The 20,933-nt window shown below is 44.7% G+C and overlaps 1 protein-coding gene across 3 annotated transcripts in view; it reads left to right on the top strand.

The window, feature by feature from the left end:
* The first annotated feature begins 5,555 nt into the window (after nucleotides 1-5,555).
* LOC147440151 (vacuolar sorting protein 18-like) overlaps nucleotides 5,556-20,933 on the top strand; it is a 96,134-nt gene continuing 80,756 nt past the window's right edge. For all 3 annotated transcript variants that reach the window (XR_015190360.1, XM_086529928.1, XM_086529927.1), the window contains exon 1: nucleotides 5,556-5,684. The gene's annotated coding sequence lies outside the window, so the exon portion shown is untranslated. The remainder of the gene's footprint in view (nucleotides 5,685-20,933) is intronic.

Below are 20,933 nucleotides of genomic sequence, written 5' to 3' on the forward strand. Positions count from 1 at the left end.
GACATCGCCCTCTACTCCAGGTTTTGCGCGACTATCGCCCGTTCCTAGCTACACACCACTCGCTACTCCTTCGAGAGTCACCCCAGTCGACACTCCTCGCTTCGGGACCCAGACTCCAGTGGAGACACTTGTCATCCGTACCCCCATCGAGATGCCACTCGAGACGCCACTCAAGACGCCACTCGAGATCCCTGCCGAGACACCCAAGTTCACACGTCATAGGCGAGAGGGCTTGCCATACTCGGTCGACATCAACGGCAACATCATCTTGGATGACGACGGCAAGAAGGTGATCTTGCGCATGCGCGACCTTTTCTCTTAGGTGTTTCAACACTACATACTAAACACCTTGAGTGAAGTGACAAATGAATTTAAAGCCAGAGTCATCAACATGCTGCATGATGAGTTTCCTGTGTCAAGTCCGAATGAGCGCTTCAATGAAGACCTGATGAAGGTGCGGATGCACGAATACTGCAAGCACAAGCGTTCTGAAGTGCAAAAAGCAATAAAGCATGGGTGGAACATGCCAGATTCGCTAGCCAAAGAAGATTGGAATAATGCAAAGCGAGCAGCGCACGAGAATCCTAACAAGTGGAAGCAACAAAAGGAGGCAACCAAAGCGCGAGTAGAGGCAGGGATCTCGCACCACTTAGGGAGCGACGGGTGGGCATCGTTTCAGGCCGATTTTGTAAGTGTTTTTGCATTTCTCTTTAGGTTTGGTAGTTATGAATAATTGTACTTTTAAATTCTAAGATAACGTATTCTTTGTATGTTTTGAATAGTGGTCAATGATAGGACGTGACCCCACACCGTACAAGCGCGAGTATGCGGACAGAAAGGGCTTAAACGCTCTTATGGACATTCTCAGTTCTCGCTCCGGCATGGTTAGTATTCTACTTTATTCTCTTACATTTGTTGTATTTTAATGATAAGCTAAAAAATCGATTGTTTTGTAATTATATGTTTATACTTACAGAAAGTCTTATTGTTTTTTGTGCAGAATTCGAGAGATATGCCACTTGGACGCAATGAGATGTTTGATTAGACATCAATCTAGCCGTAGCCAGATAGCACTAGTTTTCTTTTGTCATAACATGTATAATGAGATGATGTGTGTACGTCATTTTTGTAACTATTGGTCAACGATGTATATTCTCCATAATGACAATTGTGTTGTAGCTATTACATTTTGGTCAAAGCTTAACAATCAAGTGATTTTGCCTATAATATGTATAATTTTTTCATTGTATTACTTTTGTCAATTCACTTTCGTCAAAATACTTTTGTCAGTTTTACATCTTTATTCTGGAAACAATGTTCAATATGGTTGATGGGTGGCAAGGCATCCATTCCCCTACCACCCAAAAATTTTTATTCTCGGACATCGCTATAGGCGTCTTTATATAAGGTTCTGCAGCGTCGCTAAATTAGAAACAGTACGTGTCGCTATTTAGAGACACATATAGTGACGCTAATAGCGACGTTTTTAGAGCGACGCTTTTAGCGATGCCAGGGGGTTAACAAAACCCATTGTACTTTCGTCGTTATAGCTGTCACAAGTGCACATAACCTCTTATAGTGTCACCTTCAAAACATAGCCAAAAAGTGGTGGGGACGTTGTCATATTTAGCAATTATGAAGCCCATAATTTCTTGCATTTAGCTGACTACTAGGCATTGTGGCAAGCTATGACCAACTAAAACTTATAAATGTCCCATGTTATACTTCTCAAGACATCAACATGCGGTTCAAGGCAACATGACACTGATTTTTTAGTCCGTTTGATATATGTTATTTCCAAGTGGTTTCAATCAGGGGAGTCAATCAAGTAGCAATTCTCTTCAACACCGCCCGAAGGTGAGGGTATGATGAGTGTGTTTTTGTGTCCATAGAGACGGTACACTCAAGCTCCTCAGCAACAGCTGTAAAAGATCTATTGATGCCTTTGACGATGATCTCAATTTCAAGAGCAATGGATTTGTTTTCTGCATTGAGCGTCCGCTTAGTTTCCAATTATTTGCACTAGTTACTAAGCCTCATTTCTGGTCACACTCAAATAACTTAGCCTGCTTAGTACAACTATGTATGCCATGGACAACTATGCCGATTTTGGCATAGTTGCAAAACGTGAATGGGAATCATTTTAATGTGCGACCATGAAGTAGAGTTACTCCAGTTTTGCCTCAAAAGAGCTAGAGCACAGATTCCATAACGCGCTTGCCACGTAGGGCATGGAACAACATGCAGCTTTATGCATGCGCTTAGGTGTCATCAAATTATATCGGGTCACTAGCGAGTCGCTCTCCTGCAACCTCCAGCTATCAGTGCTACGGGTATCGACAGCTCTCGTGTGACCACGCCCTTATATGCTAAGCCAATAAGAGATGCAAAGAAAGTTGACTCACCTCTACAAGAAAACCGAGATAAGGTGCAACATCATGAGGAATGTATTTGCATTAAAGGGTGCTTGGCACCCAACATATATGATATATTGAGTGTATAACTAAATAAAATAATTTTTGGATCTTGAGGTTGCAAAATGCATTTAACAGTAGACAAACATTGTACAATCCTCTTGACATTGAAATTGGTTCCACACTCAGACAATATATTAACAATATGCCTTGCGCTATGGGATGTTAAGTCGTTGTTGGCGTTCGGCCTGTTCGGCATACTATGGTTGCTATATGGAGTTTCTACCTCGATCGCCTGCTGCACAAAAGACCTTTGAGAATATGTGAATAGATTTTCATTGCCCGCCCTAGATCGATAGATTTCCTCCAAGGGAAAATGAGGGTTTGTGTTGGATACAATACCAAACTAATGTTTGCCATCTGCAACCATCTGAACTTGACCCGATAGCTGCTGCGTACATGGAACTTTGCTCATAGGATCCACCACTGAATCATGGTTATTGGCAAGAAGGGATCTCCGAAGTAGTAAATGTTGTGCGTTCGAACTAGCATTCCCTGCCTTGTATGCAACTGCTGAAGAGCAATGTTGCAATATATTGTTGTTGCTAATCTTAAGTGCGCCCGCATTGGCTGCTGCCTGGACGTGGTTTAGCAAGAGAAGCTCTTTACAAGCAGCAATATTGGCCATATTGCCCGTAAAGTTTCTGCTATCCCACCCAGTTGTTGAATGGCAAGCAGTGAACTGCTGCTGGAGGCTAATAGGTGTTGACATATTGGTATGTCTATCTCAAGAAATGCCATTACTCCGTAGTCCGTGTTCTTCGGCGTCTCCAACATCAAATCTCTTTGTGTGGAAAAAAGAATTAGCTTCCGCTTTTGTTCTTTCACTATTCTTTTTATCCTGGTCGGTAGTGTAGGCACCTGCATGATTGACTACTTGAGTTTCGGTCTGCAATGTTGCTGCATCTCCTTGGAGATACACATTAACCAACTCCCGCAGACACCATATTCTGTGTTGAATTTGCACGACAGATGTTTTTGTTTGTCTGCAGATCCTTCCGAAATGCTTGCATCAAATTTTCAGATAGGCTATCAAAAGAGCTGGAGGAGGAGTGCGACTGAAGCCAACGGCTCATCAGACCATGACTTGCACTTGTGGCAATATTTCCCAATGCCTTTCCCTTGACATTGAGTTGTTTGCCACTAATCCCCTCACTCTCTGCTAAAAGTGCAAGCAGCTAGCACTTAAGCCTCTCGCTTAATCACTTCAAGATAACATCCATCATAAGCTTCGGTGTGATCGATCCTGCTAAGCTTTTCTGCCCTTGTCCACTTTGACGTTTACTCTTTCCATTTTTTCGCCTCTTTGCATCGCCAACAGTCTGATAGCATCATCATCAAAAGAATGTGTTGAACGGGCAGGCGAAGGCAACGAGCTTTGGTGATTCGACTACAGATCAGGCTAACTTATCATCGATTGAAATTTGATATCTTTTGTTTCAGTAGCACTAGTAGAACAGGCCTCTACCATGGGTTGATCGCACGAAATATTTTATCTTTGAGAGTGCTCATCACTTCGGCAAGCATCCGAAGTACTCTTCTGCTTGATGATCTACAAAATATAACCAGGGTTTGAAAGGTCTCCGGTACCCGGTTCTGCCCGGCTTGCTGCTACACGGACATACTGCATGGAAAAGAATTGCGTGAATCTTGAGAATTAGGCATGGGATCTGCTGCAAATCATTTCCATGAACATTGAAGGATGGCCAAGGGCACATGGTTGTTGAATCTGCATGAGCTATACTTGGAGCAGCATAATGCTAGCCATAACTAGTTGCACCTGCAGAAACGAGCTGAGTAAGGTAGTTGAAGCTGGACCTCGGGTGGGTCAGTATGTATAAATTGAGTATATCGCGTGCGTTCAAGGACTATTTATAAAACTCCTTATCCGTGAATTTTTGACAAATAAAATACACATTTTTCCTATTTAATTTGTAACTTTTTTTCCCAACTTATTCTTACAGTACCCTTCTGTATGTGAAACTATGAGAAAAAATAAAATTTAGAAACCCCTTCCGCTGCACTCACATGATAGTCACAAAATCTATTAAGTGACCCCCCCGAGAGCTGGACATACTGTTCAGCTAGCCACTAGGTCTTGTTGCACACAAAGCTACTATGATCGCTACGTGGGGAAGGCGCACATGCTTCACTACAAAAGCAATATGCTGATGGGACAAACAGTGACATTGTCGACCTTCTACTATTGGAATGAATATGGAGGAGCTTGGCCTACAGACTCTATGCTACTGAAGAATGCTCTTGCCATGTCGACGAGGTAGGCTTTTCTTCATGGCTCTTCGCTTTCATGTGAACAGGTATAAGGTGCTAGTACAACAGCTAGCTGGGCGTTTCCACTTCCAACACCATAGATGGGTGTTGCCACTTCTAGCACCATAGATCAGAGGATGAGTCGAAGACAGTAGGGTCCACGTTTAATGGTTCCGTTAAAGCTCATGCATGAGCAAGTGAGATCTCTTATATGACTTCATATGTGAGTAGAAGCTGCTCGATCAGCATGGTTAGGGATATTAATCAACCGCTAATTAACCTCCTAATAAGTTGCTTAAGCGTAGGATAAATGCGAGCTATTCTGGAGCACAAAAGAAAAGCATGGAAAGAGAAGGGTGATCTGTGATCTGTAGACCCACGTCCAACAATGCTTGTCATCTTCCAGCAGTACTAGCAAGAAAGAAGATGACAAGCATCCTGCAGCAATTACTCCTGTGAGTATGTGTGTGCGAAAATTGTAACGTGTTGCGATGATGGCTTTGGTTGAAAGGAGGAGCGGCAAAAGATGGTACTAGCTTCATAGCCTTCTTTCTCTCTCTCTCTCTCTCTCTCAAACATTGGCCAGAGACAAACCTGAAGACAAAGCTCCGAGTTGCTTCTGGGAACCTGCGAACTGCTTGTGGAGAATATCGAACTGCTGAGAGCAATGCAGAATGCTTTTTTTATTTTATTCACTTGGTCGTTGGTGGCTTTTGACGGCGTAGTTTTTTTTTTGAGCTTTTCATCGCAGCGATGTTTTTTTAAATAATTTAAATCAAATGCCACCTGGTGGCTTCTGCGTTTAAAAAGAGCCTTTGGTTCCTCCTCGTAAGGTGAAGAAGTAATAGATCTCTCTTGAGCGCTAACTCTCTCTCCTCTCTCTCTTTGTTGGCTCCGCGCGCAGATTCTCTCTCCGCAGCAACATACAAACAAAGAGAGGTAAACCTATCTCTCTCCTCTTCCCCTACATGCATCAGCAAGCGAGAGAGAGAACTTATTATTTTAGTGTAATACAGAAATTAGAGTATATATTCATCTGAATATACAGTTTTATGACTACATTTTAAAGTCAATGACTCAACGCTGCAATTTCTGTAAATTACTGGTTTTAAATACCGAAATTAGAGAAAATCCATTTGAATAATTGCCAGATCGTCTTAGTTGCTCCTAACCAAATAAATTTTAGTAGATTGACTTGATTCATACTGTGCAGATGGTAAGAAAAAAAAAAGTGATAGGGATGTGGATTTTACCTCATGGCATAGCTTATGCTGATGGCTCCATAGCATCTTTCCTCAAAGCTTTTACCAAAAGCTCTACGACCAAGCATCACAAATGAGATTTCGCATTAAAAGATATATGGAGGTGAAAATTTGCACATTATAATTTTTAAAGATAGAGAGATGCAGGCGTGCATTGCAATGCTTGGCCCATCCAAAAAAAAGAAAAACCCATAGTATAATACATACGCATAGTGTGAAGTTGACACCATTCTCCAGTTTACCATAAAAGGTCTCTCCAACAATAGAGGAGAAGCATAAGTCCCCCTTCAGCATTAGAAGGTATAAAAGTGGTTGGAGAAGGACACATTCCCTACGATATTATTATAAATGTATTGCAATTGCACAAGAAAGAACTCATTATTGATGTTTTATGAAGACATATATCATTTCAAATTGCCATGTCATGGTGTACTGTCCATGTGTCCCTTCCTCACTCCTATACCCTATTTGCCTTTTTCTTGTGTGTGCTAAAGCCCCTTCGCTCTTTTAACTGCATTTACACTAGCTTTTGTGTCTTTCGGGGATTTTGTTGCAAACGGGGGCCTTCTTCAATTGCTTTCTATACCACCTACTCCATTGTGACAAAGCCGGCCATACTTCATCATCTTCTTTAAATATCTACATTTCCTCATTGGTATTTTCTTCTCTATACATCAACTTCTTCACTCAAAGTGGGTTGTATTTTTCCTGTTGTTTCATTGTTCTCTCTAGTTTCAATGTTCTCTCTCATCGGGATAGTGAGTGGTCTTGTGGCGAGCAACCTGTAGCAAGGCTAGAATGACATGGGCTACAATATCACTGCACGGGACTGACAATTGGTTACAGTTGGGTTGGAGTTCACACTAGACGGACTTTCACCTGGACAGTTACACATGCAAGTGATACAGATGGTGGTCTAGTGGACACCGTGGCCAGATCACCACCACCTCAATTTGGAGATAGGCTTAGCTGGATTGGAATATCTGCTAGCCGTTGGTGGTTCTTTAGGAGATCATATATGTGGCTGGTTCCAGTCGTTGGACACGCTATCATCATCGGGATCATCATCTACTTTGTGTGGTTGAGCGTCTTGAGTTCATGCACAACATGTCTATACCGTCCTTGCACATTGGAGCCTCGACACCCCCATTGTACCCTTGAGTATGGACTTGGAGCTGATTGTGCTGCCAAGCCAGAGTCTGTATGGTTCTTTGAGTTTATCAAGTTCCACTGAGTTCCAAGTCTATTGTGCTTTGAGTCGTCGTTCCATTTTAGTGTGCTCCACAATAAGCTAACTTTGCCACGCTTTTTTAGAATTAGGTCACGGCCTTTTGCCATCTTTTACCATCTCTATTTTTAATTATCTCCCTTGTAACAGTGCCAATGATCTTCCAAATAGCCTTCAAAAACAAACTCATGAATCGGGGATCTCTGTCAGAGACGATTGTCTCAGGCATGCCATGTAATCTGAATATCTGGCCAATGAACAATCTCGCTAAATGGTCTGGCTAGACTGTTTTCTTCACTTGGATGAAATGAGCTTGCTTGCTAAATCCGTCAATAATAGTCCAGATACCATCGTGCCCACTTTGTGTCTTTTGGAGATCAAAAATGAAATCCATAGCAATACTTTCCTAGGGGCGGATGGGAATGGGTAAAGGCTGTAACAATCCTTGTGCTTTATACCTGTCAAACTTGACCTTCTGGCATACCAAGCAACTGCGTACAAAATCGTTCTTGAGTCTCGGCCAAAAAAGTAACGCTCCACACCTTTCAAGGTGGTGTCAATGCCGCGGTGACCCGTAAATGGTGGGCAGTGGCATTCGGTTAGAACCTTTTCCCTCAATGGCTGTGTAACGCACAACATCATTTTCTTCATCAAATAGCCATCCCGTATGGAATATCCCGCTACTACCTCCCCGTTCTGTATTCGACTGAATCCATCTGAAAAATCTGGATCTGTGGCGCGTATTGATCGACCATGTCCTCGAAGCTTCTATGATGAATCGCGGAAATAGCCAAGACTAACGGCTTTCGGGACAAAGCATCTGCCACCAAGTTCTTCTGTCTCTGTACATGGACAATCTAGAAGTGAAACTGTGACAAGATGTTAGCCCACCGCATCTGCTTTTCCGAAAGCTGCTTCTGTGACAAGAAGTAGCGTAAACTCTGATGATCTGTGAAGGTCGTAAAATCGGCTCCGAGTAGGTAATGTCGCCACTTAGTAAGAGCATGGATAACCACCAAAAGCTCTTTCTCATAAATCTGTGCTGTCAATTCCGGCCTTGAAAACAATCGGCTCTCATAGGCAATGACATGGCCTTCTTGCATTAAGACCGCACCCAAACTATGACCACAAGCATCACAATATACTTCGAATTACTTTTGCAAGTCCGACAAAGTCAAAACTGGTCCCGTAGTCAATATCTCTTTCAAAGTCTGAAAGGCAGTCACCTCTGTGGGTCCCCACGAGAAAGGGACTCTTTTCTGTGTCAGAATGTGCAAAGGGGAAGCAACCTCTGCAAACTTTCTAAGAAACCGCCGATAGTAAGAATATAAGCCCAAGAAGCTTCTAACTTCATGGACATTCTTCAAATCGGGCCAATCACGTATAGTCTCAATCTTGGCTGGGTCCATCTGTACTCCTATTGCTGAGACGATGTGTCCCAAAAAGTGTATCTCTAGTAAGAAAAATTCACTCTTCTTGGCATTGATTACTAACTTGTAATCTCGCAATGCCTGAAAGACCTGTAGCAGATGTTGTCTATGTTCTGCCTCATCCTTGGAGAAGACTATAATGTCATCAAAGAAAGTGCCAACAAAAGATCTGTACTCTTTGAAAATTCTATCCATCATTCGGTTAAAAGTCGCTGGAGCATTGGTAAGGCCAAAAGGCATCACCAAAAATTCATATAAAACCGAAGCTCGTCGAAAAGCCGTCTTGTAGACATCTCTCGGCGTGATTCGGATCTGATGATATCCGCTTTTCAAATCGATCCTGTTGAAACAAGAGGATCCCTATAATCTGTCAAGAATATCATCGATCCTCGGATCGGATATCTGTTCTTGATGGTGATTTTATTGAGAGCTCTATAATCGATGCACATTCTCCAAGATCCTTCTTTCTTTAAAATCAACAACACCGGAGAGCAGTAGGGTGAAGTACTCGGTTGGATAAGACCTGGACGAAATTTAGGCTTCTTTCCCTTCTTCTTGCCCTTTCCGAAGCTTTGCTTTTTGCTTCGCTTTTTTCCTTTTCTGTCTTCTTCGCTTGAATCAGAAGAGCTAGAAGAACTGTCAGAAGAAGAAGAAGAAGAAGAAGAAGAAGAAGAAGAAGAAGAAGAAGAAGAACTGGGTAGTCCTTCAAATCGCACAGGCTTCTTTTGCTTTCTTGCCGATGCAAAAGTAGATTGACGATCCAAATAACCCGGGAAGTCAGTTTCTTTCTTATGCTTTTTATCGTGCTTTTTGGATTTGTTGGTTGTGTCCAAAAGCCGGCTGATCTGTGTCTGAACCACCTCTTGTAATTCTTGCTCTGTAAACATCCTCGGAGAAGGAGGTTTGTTGAGTGCCGGTTTGATGGGTGGCTCTGTGGCCTTCTGCCATTGGGTGTGCACTTCTGCGAGGGATTGCTGAGTCAAAAATTTTGCAAATTTTGGATCCTTCGCAATTTTAATCATCTGCTTTGTTGCCTCGTCAATCAATTGTCGACGTTCCATCTCTTCAATCTCAGATTGAGTAGGCCGAGGTGGGCCGTACTCTTCTGATTGCTCATGAGGATCTTCTTCGTGATCTCCTCCTGCATTCGCAAATGCAGAAGAAGGCGACTGATTTTAGTTGGAATCCATAAGTGCCATGAGAAAAGGATCGGATTTCCCGGTAGAAGAGAAATCGGCCGCGCCCTGATACCACTGTAACAAACTTGAACACCCCAAGTCAAGATTCTACCGCGACACAACAGAGATTCACTTCAAAAACAGTTCACAATTCACAATTAGGTCGACACGGCCCGGCGTAGATCCGTGCCAAGAGGTATTGGCCCCAAAGACTGGCGTCCCTTTCGGTATCTCTTTTTGTATTAATCTGTGTTCAAAGTACAAAGAGAGCGGGTAGGTGCTCACTCAGACTCTGCGTCCAGATGCTCTAAGAAGTGAAGCCCTGCTTGCTTATGTATAAGTTCAAGGGACGCCCAAAAGCATTAAACTCAAAAGCTTAATAATCTCAAAAGAAATTGTGCCAAAAGCTGCTAAAATCAGCCAACATTATTTCAGGAAATCCGTACAGTCCGCTTTTTGCACGCTGAATTCTCTGTTTTCAGCCCTGAAAATGCACCGGATCGCTTGTACAGCGGTCCCCTTGCGTCCCCGAACCTCTTGGGGGTATTAGGGTCCGTTTAGGGCCAAAACCCTAAACCTGCAGAAATACACAGCAGGCTGTAATTTACTGTTTCGGGCTCCGTTTCGCGTGCCGGTCGCATCCTTAGCAAGTCCTCGAGCTCCCGCACCTGTAGGGCTACTTGCCCTTTGAATCGGACGAGATTTTTGGGGTGAAACCTCTCCGAATTCACCTGTACCTGCGGGGGGATTAGCCGCTAGCTAATCCAGTACCTGTGCAAGAGGCTCTTGCCTCGGCAATCGCGCATGAACCCACACAACTATACATTGGTCAAATGAAGAGCCCACTAGAGGGGCATAACATACTGCCAAAGGGGAGAGAGAGGACAATGTGTAGTGTGCAGGGCATCACTCCTGGCACCGCACTGTGCATAAGAGGGAAAGCTAGCACTCCATAGCTCTTAACCTGTGACAAAAACTGAAAATGAGGCTCTCCCCCTCCTAAATTCAGCGCCAACTCTTGTTGCATGAGGCAAGTGCACCAGAAGGTGCCACTTGGCACATTTACAAGCATTTTCCCGTTTCGGGGTTGCCGCCTAAAAATCTCCCAACCGGCTGCCCAGTTGACTTCACGACAGAGTAAGAAAATGTTCCCTTTGTCATTCCGGAGGTAATGACGTCAACACATTTTCAGGTCCCAAAATAGCAGTTCCCTAAATTTTAGGAGATGCTGCCATTGTATCTTTCTAGGTCATCCGACCCTCTTTGTACACTGCGGCCACATCCAGAATTGAAATGTAGCCTCTGGAGCAAAGGATTCCACTTTGGCTAGTCAATGACCCCACTTGGCTAACCATAGTCCTTGTCCAACCTTAGTGCTTTCTTGCCCTCAGGCCTGGACTCCCTCTGGACAGTTCCACACTAGCTATGCAATGCAGGGCAGTTAGATTTCCCGAGGGGTGTTTCCAAAAAGTGAAAGTAAATAGATAATAAGAAAGAAATCAACAAAAAGGATAGATAGTAGTCACACGCTGGTGACAATAGTGGTATCAGAGATTCAATCGATTTTCTTCTACGGAGGATCTAATCTGGTTTTTGCAGCACGCGCTATGGATGCTGACAGAGATTCTGATCAAGAACAGGAATCTGTCCCGCCTTCAGTTTCGTGGGAGGAGGATTCCATGGGAATATAGATTCTAACAACAACAAATCATACTACGTCCGTCTGAACATTGGACGGTGTCATAGAATAAGTTTCTTCTCCTTTAATGGGGACATAACAGAGCCCACTTTGCTAGATATTGGTGTTTTTACAAGATGGAAGCTTTGGAAGAAGGGGACAGTTTTATGGGGGAAGAAAGAAAGAGTAACCCCTTAGTCTTCAGTTTTTAGTCCAAAACATTTTTTTTGCGTTCTATTTGTGTATTGCTAAGAGATTACGACTTGTCAGTGCCAAGCCGGCTATAGTGGTATCAGAGATTCAATCGATTTTCTTCTTTGGAGGATCTAATCTGGTTTTTGCAGCACGCGCTATGGATGCTGACAGAGATTCTGATCAAGAACGAGAATCTGTCCCGCCTTCAGTTTCGTGGGAGGAGGATTCCATGGGAATATAGATTCTAACAACAACAAATCAATTGAGGAGTTATCTGATAATTTGCTCCACAACTCTCTCGAGAAGTATCAAAAGTCTACAAATCTTTACCGGAAGTTACAAGCGAGCTGTCACAAAGTGATGACGTGGCCGACAGCAGAAACCCTAATTTCTGCCAAAAACCCTAAAATTCCTGCAAACCCTAATTTTTGCCAGAAACCCTAATTTCCGGAAATCGCGGAGGCCGATTATTAAATTTTTTTTTTTTGGAAAATGATGAGCGACACGAATTTTGCTTTTGCTTTTTTTTATATAAAAAAAAAGAAAAGACTCTCAAAGAGAGAGAGAGAACTGATGCTTTTGATTTTGAAAGCTTTTGGGGCTCTGCTTTTGGGCATCCCTTGTAACCTTTAAATTAGTGGTGAGGGCCTCACTTCTCAGAGCATCTGGACGCAGAGTCTGAGAGTGAAACCCTAACCGCTCTCTTGTACTTTGATGATTGATTAATACAAAAAGAAATACCGAAAGGGGCGCCAGTCTTTGGGGCCAATATCTCTAGGCACGGAACTCCGCCGGGCCAGTGCAAATCTATTGTGATCTGTGAATTGTTTTGAAGTGGTGATTTGGTGCTGTCGCGGTTGATTCTTGACTTGGAGTGTCCAAGTTTGTTACAGTGGTATCAGAGCACGGCCGATTTCTCTTCTACGGGAAATCCGATCCCCGAATTTCTTTTCCGCGGCACCTATGGCTTCAGGCAATGATCAGTCGACTCCCTCTGTATCTGGAGATGCGGGCTAGGATCACAACGAAGATTCAGGCAGAGAGTATGGCCCGCCTTGGCCTACTTAGGCGGAGCGGCGAGAGATAGAGCGTCGCTAGTTGATCGGCGATGCAGCAAAGATGATGCTCAATTTTGCCAAGGACCCGAAGATGGCAAAATATATGAACCAGACCTCTTTGGAAGAGCTACAGATGGAGTGGCAGAGAACCACAACACCACTCCCGAAACCCGCTCTCAAGAAACCTTGTGCCTCCAAGAAAATATACGGAGCAGGAACTGGAGAACGTGGTTGATGCACGGATTGCTCAGCTTTTTGACACGCAAAAGAAAGCCAAAAAGCACGGCAAAAAGCAGAAGAAAGGCACTGACTTCCCGGGGTATTTGGGTCGTCGGTCAACATTTGACAAGGCAAAGAAATTGAAGAAGCGCGTCAAGTTTGAAGACCTACCCAGTTCTTCTTCTTCTTGTTCTGACAGTTCTTCTAGCTCCTCGGATTCGAACGAAGAAGACAGAAAAGGTAAAAAGCGAAGCAAGAAGCAACGCTTTGGAAAGGGCAAGAAAAAGGCAAAGAAGGCTACATCTCGCCCAGAGACTGACAGTTCTACCGAGGACTCGTCTACAGACAGCTCAGATTCCGATGACGGAAAGTTTTATGCGAACAAGAAGAATTTTTACAAAGCCAACCAGTATGACTTTCTCGAAGATAAAAGCAAGAAAGTCCGAGAGTTTAAGGAAGGTGGCCACTCGATCAAGTTTGATACTTTTTCAGGATACTCAGATGCTTCGAAGGCTTTGTCTTTTATACAGCAATTTGACATCGCTTTCGCGGGAGGACGCTATTCAGAGCACTCCAAGATTCGGAGAGCTGCCTCTTACTTTAAGGGGAATGCTCGTACTTGGTGGTCCACGCTTCTATTAAGCAAGACTGTGCCAGTTACATGGCTGAAATTCAAGAGGCTTTTTATTTCTTCTTGGTTGACTCAAGAGTTTGAGCGAGATATACGAGCTGCTTGGAACCATCTTCGGATGACCAAGAAAGATACAATCAATGCTTATTGTGAAAGATTCTGGAGCTCTTTTCTACCCGCCTCTTCATTCAAGAAGATCTCGTTCAGAGAACAGATTGAGCGGTTTACCTTGGGTCTACCTACAGAGATCCGAGATCACTGCTTGGAACAGAAGTCAGTTTCTATTCAGGATTTGATGAGTCATGCGAAGCGGGGCTTTGCCATTCACTCTGGCAGTTTGACCTACCCCACAGATAAGGCCATGACGCAACGAGCCGAACAGACTTCTGGGAATGAAAGTAGAATGAAAAAGAGCAACCTAGAGAAAAAAAAGGATGCACGACCCAAGCTTACTCCTGAGGAGAGAGCTCGCTTCATCAGAGAGGGGAAGTGCTTTGGATGCGGGGAACATGGACATATCTCCGCAGAGTGCCCTGATAAGGCACAGAAAGAACAGCATGATAAAAACGACGACAGGTCTGAGAGTTCGAGAGCAGCTGAGGAATGTGGCAGAAAAGGCAGATAGAAAAGCAGAACTGGTACCACATGGCGTGGGACCTGCACCGAATCTAATGAATGAAAGTACAAACTTTGCCGCTTTCGGGGCAAAGCGAAGGATCAGGAAGCTCTTTTGAAGGAGCCAAGGCCAACTTCTTTTCACTTGGAATTGGCGGCTCGATTTGGAACTACGCCCGACAGACTGACGCCACAGGCGGAGGTAGTTCGACTGGCACCCGGATGGGATGTTGCCATTACACCGAGCATTGGCAAACTTCGTTTGCAATGACAAGGGTGTTCAGGGCACGTGAGTGACGTTCTACTCGGGATCCCTTGGTACCACAAGAACTACGTCGTGGTTGACTACCGGGCCGAGAAAGCGACCTTGATAAATGAAGGGCTTAGAGATTGTACTTGAAGAACTTCAGTTTTCTTACTCATTCTTTTGGGAGAACTGAACGATGGATAAAAGTTGAATATGTTTTGACTTGAAGAAAAGAACGCCAAGATTTTTTTTTCTCCACGCTCGTGCCGATTGCTTTTGAGAGGGCCTGAAGATCATACCATTGATCTGATATCTGGAAGCACGCCACCGAATCGGCCACCCTACCGTGTGAGCCGAGCACAAAATGAAGAGATTATGAACCAAGTGAAAGACCTCTTGGAAAAGGGTCTTGTCCAACCTAGTACTTCACCGTATTGCTCTCCAGTATTGTTGGTTTTGAAGAAAGACGGATCTTGGAGAATGTGCATCGATTATAGAGCTCTCAACAAAATCACCATCAAGAACAGATTTCCGATTCCTAGGATCGATGATATACTCGACAGGTTACAGGGATCTTCATCAGATCAGAATAGCACTGGGAGACGTCTACAAGACAGCTTTTCGGACGACTTTTGGGTTATTTGAGTTTTTGGTGATGCCTTTTGGCTTAACCAATGCTCCTGCGACATTTAACCGGATGATGGATAGGATTTTTCGAGAGTACAGGCTATTTGTTGGCACTTTCTTGGACGACATCATTGTTTTCTCCAAGAATGAGGCAGAACACAGAGATCATCTGCTTCAGGTCTTTCAGGCATTACGAGATCACAAGTTAGTGATTAATGCAAAGAAAAGTGAATTTTTCCTACCAGAGATACACTTTTTGGGACACATTGTGTCAGCTGCAGGAGTGCGAATGGACCCGGCCAAGATAGAGACTATTCGTGATTGGCCCGATTTGAGGAATGTCCATGAAGTTAGAAGCTTCTTGGGACTGTGTTCGTACTACAGGCGGTTCATACGAAAGTTTGCAGAGGTTGCTTCCCCTTTGCATATCTTGACACAGAAAGGAGTACCTTTTTCGTGGGGACCCACAGAGGTGACTGCCTTTCAAACATTGAAAGAGAAATTGACTACGAGACCTATTTTGACTTTGCCGGAATTGCAGAAGTCATTTGAAGTATATTGTGATGCTTGTGGTCGTAGTCTGGGTGCGGTCTTGCTGCAAGAAGGCCATGTCATAGCTTACGAGAGTCGTTTGTTCTCTAGGCCGGAGATGACAGCACAGATTTATGAGAAAGAGCTTTTGGCGGTTATCCATGCTCTTATCTACTCGAAGCGGATTTTACTGTCTTTACAGACCATCAGAGTTTGCGCTACTTCTTGTCACAGAAGCAGCTTTCGGAAAAGCAGATGCGGTGGGCAAACATCTTGTCAGAGTTCCACTTCAAGATTGTCTATGTGCAGGGACAAAAGAATGTGGTGGCAGATGCTTTGTCTCGGAAACCGTTGGTTCTGGCTATTTCCGCGATACATCATAGGAGCTTCGAGGATATGGTCGATCAGTGTGCCACAGATACAGATCTTGCAGATATTTTCACACGGATACGGGATGGGGAGATAGTAGCTGGATACTCCCTTCTGGAAGGCTACTTGATGAAAAAGACTATGTTGTGCGTTACACAGCCGTTGAGGGAAAAGGTTATGACTGATTGCCACTGTCCACCTTTTACGGGTCACCGCGGCATTGCTACCACCATGAAAGGGGTAGAGAGAGATTTCTTTTGGCGGAGACTGAAGAAGGATATGGAAGAGTTTGTGCGCAGTTGCTTGGTATGCCAGAAGGTCAAGTTTGACAGGCATAAGGCACAGGGATTGTTACAGCCTTTACCCATACCCACCCGCCCCTGGGAAAATATTGAAATGGATTTCATTTTTTTGATCTCCCGAGAATACAGAATGATCACGATGATTTTCCGATTACATGGCACGCCTGAGATGATTGTCTCCGACAGAGACCCCATATTTATGAGTTTGTTTTGGAAGGCACTTTGGGAGAACATTGGCACGCGGTTGCAGTTATCGTCATCGTTCCACTTGCAGACTGACGGGCAATCTGAGATTGCCAATTCAGTGATTTTAGATTTATTGAAGTCTTGTATCTCGCATCAGAAGACTCAATGAGAAAAGAATTTACCTTTGGTGGAATTTGCCTACAATAACACGATACACTCTTCGACGGGGAAGATGCCATGTGAGATTGTTGAAACTGCTGCGAAGGTTCCATCCTTCCTGAGCACGAAAGATTAGAAATTTGAAGCGGATGAATATTCGCGAGATTTGGATACGGCTTTTGCCAAGGTTCGCGAGACTTTGCAGGAGTCTCAAGAACGACAGAAAAAGGCAGCGGATCGCCATCGTCGCGACTGGAAACTGAAGGAGGATGATTGGGTGCTCTTACTTTTGAGAAGGCACGCCTAAGAAAGAAACAGGGAAAGGAGAGGCTTTTTCCAAAGCTTAGTATGTGATACTACGGACCTTTCCAGATTATTGACAAGATAAATGATGTCTCCTTCCGATTGAAACTGCCAGATACTTGGAGGATTCACAATGCATTGCATGTGAGTCTCTTGAAACCTGTTAAGGGTGATGTGCCTGATGATGGGGAGCCTGATGAGCAACCCAAAGTGGAAGAAAACGAGGAGATCCTTGTTCCTGAACAGATTTTGGCACATAATGATACGAAGAAAGGTAAAGTCCGAAGGCGGTTCTTGGTTTAGTTCAAGAACTTTCCTGCATTTGATGCGAAGTGGATGGAGGAGGAGGACCTAGCAGATACTCCTCGGATTGTGAAACTTTACCTCGATCTTTTGGTTTAGCATAGTCTACTCCAAACGGAACCCAGAAACTCAGCTTGGCCGAAGATCTGGTGCAGTGGGATGCACAAGAGGGGAGTTACTCCGCTCCTTTGTCAACAGATGCCTCGATTTTGATACTAAAGTCACTGATGTCTCTTTGAGCTTCAGGGATACTGAGAGCTGACAGTATTCTGCTGGATGACTTTATGAAATGGAATTCCTGATTATGATACTGATTTGTTCTTGACTTCTTGTGAGTGCAGGAACTGATAGCCGAAATGACTGCAGCATTTTGGTCTGATTGATCTCGAATAGACATGGTTGCAATAGGGGTTAGTCAATCGGACATCGATGAGGTCCCGATTGGACCTAGATGTGATTGCTAGCTACATTGCCGATAAATCATGGTCTAAGATCTGAATGAATGTTGAATGTCATGTGATGTCCTGTGATGTCTGGTGATGTCCTGTGATGTCGTGTGATGTGACTGTCGATTTTGTACATGTGCTAGATGTGCGTTCCTCGTACGTAGGTACTAACAATCAGTGTCTGCTAAGACGGTTTATGGCTTTTGTCGGTTTTGTAGACGTAATCGCGGTCGATTACAATGCTTTCAAGAGGGGGGTATGTCACAAAGTGATGACGTGGCCGACAGCAGAAACCCTAATTTTTGCCAGAAACCCTAAAATTCCTGCAAACCCTAATTTTTGCCAAAAACCCTAATTTCCGGAAATCGCGGAGGCCGATTATTAATTTTTTTTTTTTTTTGGAAAATGATGAGCGACGCGAATTTTGCTTTTGCTTTTTTTTAATAAAAAAAACAAGAAAAGACTCTCTAAGAGAGAGAGAGAACTGATGCTTTTGATTTTGAAAGCTTTTGGGGCTCTGCTTTTGGGCATCCCTTGTAACCTTTAAATTAGTGGTGAGGGCCTCACTTCTCAGAGCATCTGGACGCAGAGTCTGAGAGTGAAACCCTAACCGCTCTCTTGTACTTTGATGATTGATTAATACAAAAAGAAATACCGAAAGGGGCGCCAGTCTTTGGGGCCAATATCTCTAGGCACGGAACTCCGCCGGGCCAGTGCAAATCTATTGTGATCTGTGAATTGTTTTGAAGTGGTTATTTGGTGCTGTCGCGGTTGATTCTTGACTTGGAGTGTCCAAGTTTGTTACACGAGCACTTGTGCGAAGAGGTTGATGAAGTTCGCAAGGATCGATTTGGCTTGTGTGAAGTAGCTGAAGAATCAACCGATCTTGGAATTTTGTGTTATGTGCCAAAAAGCCACCAATCGATCTCTAAAACCGCAATTAAGTTGAAGTTTGACAAGAAGTGCTATCTTCCGACAGAAGAGGATATCGAACGTGATATGGAGTGGAAAATCAATGAGTTGATGAAGCATCGGAAACACTCGAGAGAGGGACCAGAGTCCGAGTCTTTCCCCGGCTATTTGGGCCGAGAGTCTACCTTTGAAGAACTTGCAGAGAAGGGATCTAAGAAGTGACACCACCGACGTGTTCACTTTGAAGATGACACTAGCACCTCTTCCGCCTCTTCTTTTTTTTGTTTTTGTTTTTGCAAGAACAAGATCCTTCCGTTAGTCAAGAAAACTAGCCAATGGGCTACAATTTGCCCGCGTTAGAGAGGGGTACATCAACATGTGGGGAGACTCTCTCAAAGAAAAAACAAGATAAGTACACTGATAGCTAAATCGAGAGATGGGACGGGGAAACAACCACACTGGTGGATGGTACTACCACCTAGCTCAAACTGGCCCCTAAGTGTGTGGATCACAAATTTCACGGACAATCTCCGCCGGTGGACTGGGTCAAGCCTCGAAGATGAGGAAGGAGTGAGCTCGCCATATGAACCACAGTGTCAGGCTGCAAATGAGCTCCCAAGACCACTCTCTATCTTTACTCCACTCCTGAGGGACTAACTCTGTGGCTGGCAGGAGTATAGGCTGGCCCTCCTGTATTACAATCATCATGCTGACTAAAGCCATCTCAAAATGAGGTGCTAGGCCCGTGATTGTGGACCAAGCTGCAACATCCCAAGTGTATTGGATGGTTGTAGAGAGTGTAGGCATCAACCGAAGAACTCGAAACCATACCTGTTGTGCCATGGGGCAGCCCCACAGGCAGTGACGTTGAGTCTCAAGTGGGCGGTCACAGGCGGCACATATTGCCGAGAGGCTGTTGTGCACCAACCAACTCCTGACTGCATTAGCTTGATGTGCAACCAGCCAATGGAACCTGGTAACTCGCCTCGGCTGTCTGCTGTCCCACAAGCGCTCCCAAAATCTTGCCAACAACTCGAACGTAAGCCCCTCTTCCTGCCAATGAGTCACTGCATCAGAAGGGGTCCCCGGGTGATCGGTTGGAGTAAAGTGATCCCGCCAAAACCACTCCCCCAGGTCCCACACTGCACTTGTACCAGAGGGTGGCTTTCTCTAGCCCAAAGTTGCCAGTGTCTTGATTCAAGATCTAACGGGTTGGGGTCTATGAAACAAGTCCTCCCACTGATGCCCACAACTCTGATCGGCTGAAAACAGCACTCAGCCACCTTTGGTGCCTCGATAGTGATCGTGTGGAGGCGACCCTCTCTATGAACCTCGAAGAACAGGTAGAAACCTGCGGTTGAGCAAGCCCTAATTGCAATGAGGACCTCTGGTCGCGTGAAAGCCTCCATCAAGCAAGGAGCTACCGGCTCCATAGGGTTGTGCCACTCCGCAGGGATAGCCTCTACAATATCTTGACACATGCTTTTTATCCCCCTCATGTCTTGCAACTGAATGCCCTGTATCTTCTCAGAAAGTACTGCAAATTGCAGCCAGTCCCCAAAAGAGCGGGCTGGACCCTCTGCCATGGGACCCCAAGAGACATGAGGTTTGCTACCAACCATGTGGCCTCGCTGTGTGCTGACTATAGGGCTCCAAACAAGTGGCTACCTCAGACGCTCGTCAATGCATGTGGATTGGTGCTGCTCAAGGCCACCTCGCAGCTGCTCCCAAGATCGAAGCAGGCTCGCAGCAAAGAGGTCCTCCCATCTCTTGCTTAGGCCAACTGTGCGCATATCAGTGAAAATCTAGCGGGTGAAAGGGCTCCATGGGTCGCCCGCCTGCGGGACCTTGGCTCAAATCGTGTGTAGCAACAGCTTCTTCCAGGGCTCCTCCCCTAGAAGTCGTCCTCTTACCACAAGCTTCTTAAGGAGGGATTTACTCTACCGCGCTGGGTCGATGATCCCCAACCCTCCTTGAGAGAAAGGTAAAGTGATGATTTCCCATAGACCTTGGCCTGAGCCAACTGTGTGTCTTTCCCTGACCACAAGAAGGTTCCGATCAGGCTCTCCAGCTGGCTGATGCAAGAGATCCAGAAAATCCAGCAAGACGTTATGTACCACACAGTAGCCAACATCACTTGGTTGGCCACCGCAACCCTGCCAGCAGGAGAAAGGCATCCTGAGCTCCAATATGTAGTTTCCTCCTAATGTCCAAGCCAACCTGACATCCCAAGTAGCGTATTGGTCTCCGTGGAGGAATTCACCTAAAGCCCTCTCCACGCGACCAATCAGGCATGGGAGCACTACCAA

Source organism: Adiantum capillus-veneris, chromosome 15 (genome assembly GCF_014529385.1).
Source record: "Adiantum capillus-veneris isolate H3 chromosome 15, ASM1452938v2, whole genome shotgun sequence".
Lineage (NCBI taxonomy): Eukaryota > Viridiplantae > Streptophyta > Polypodiopsida > Polypodiales > Pteridaceae > Adiantum > Adiantum capillus-veneris.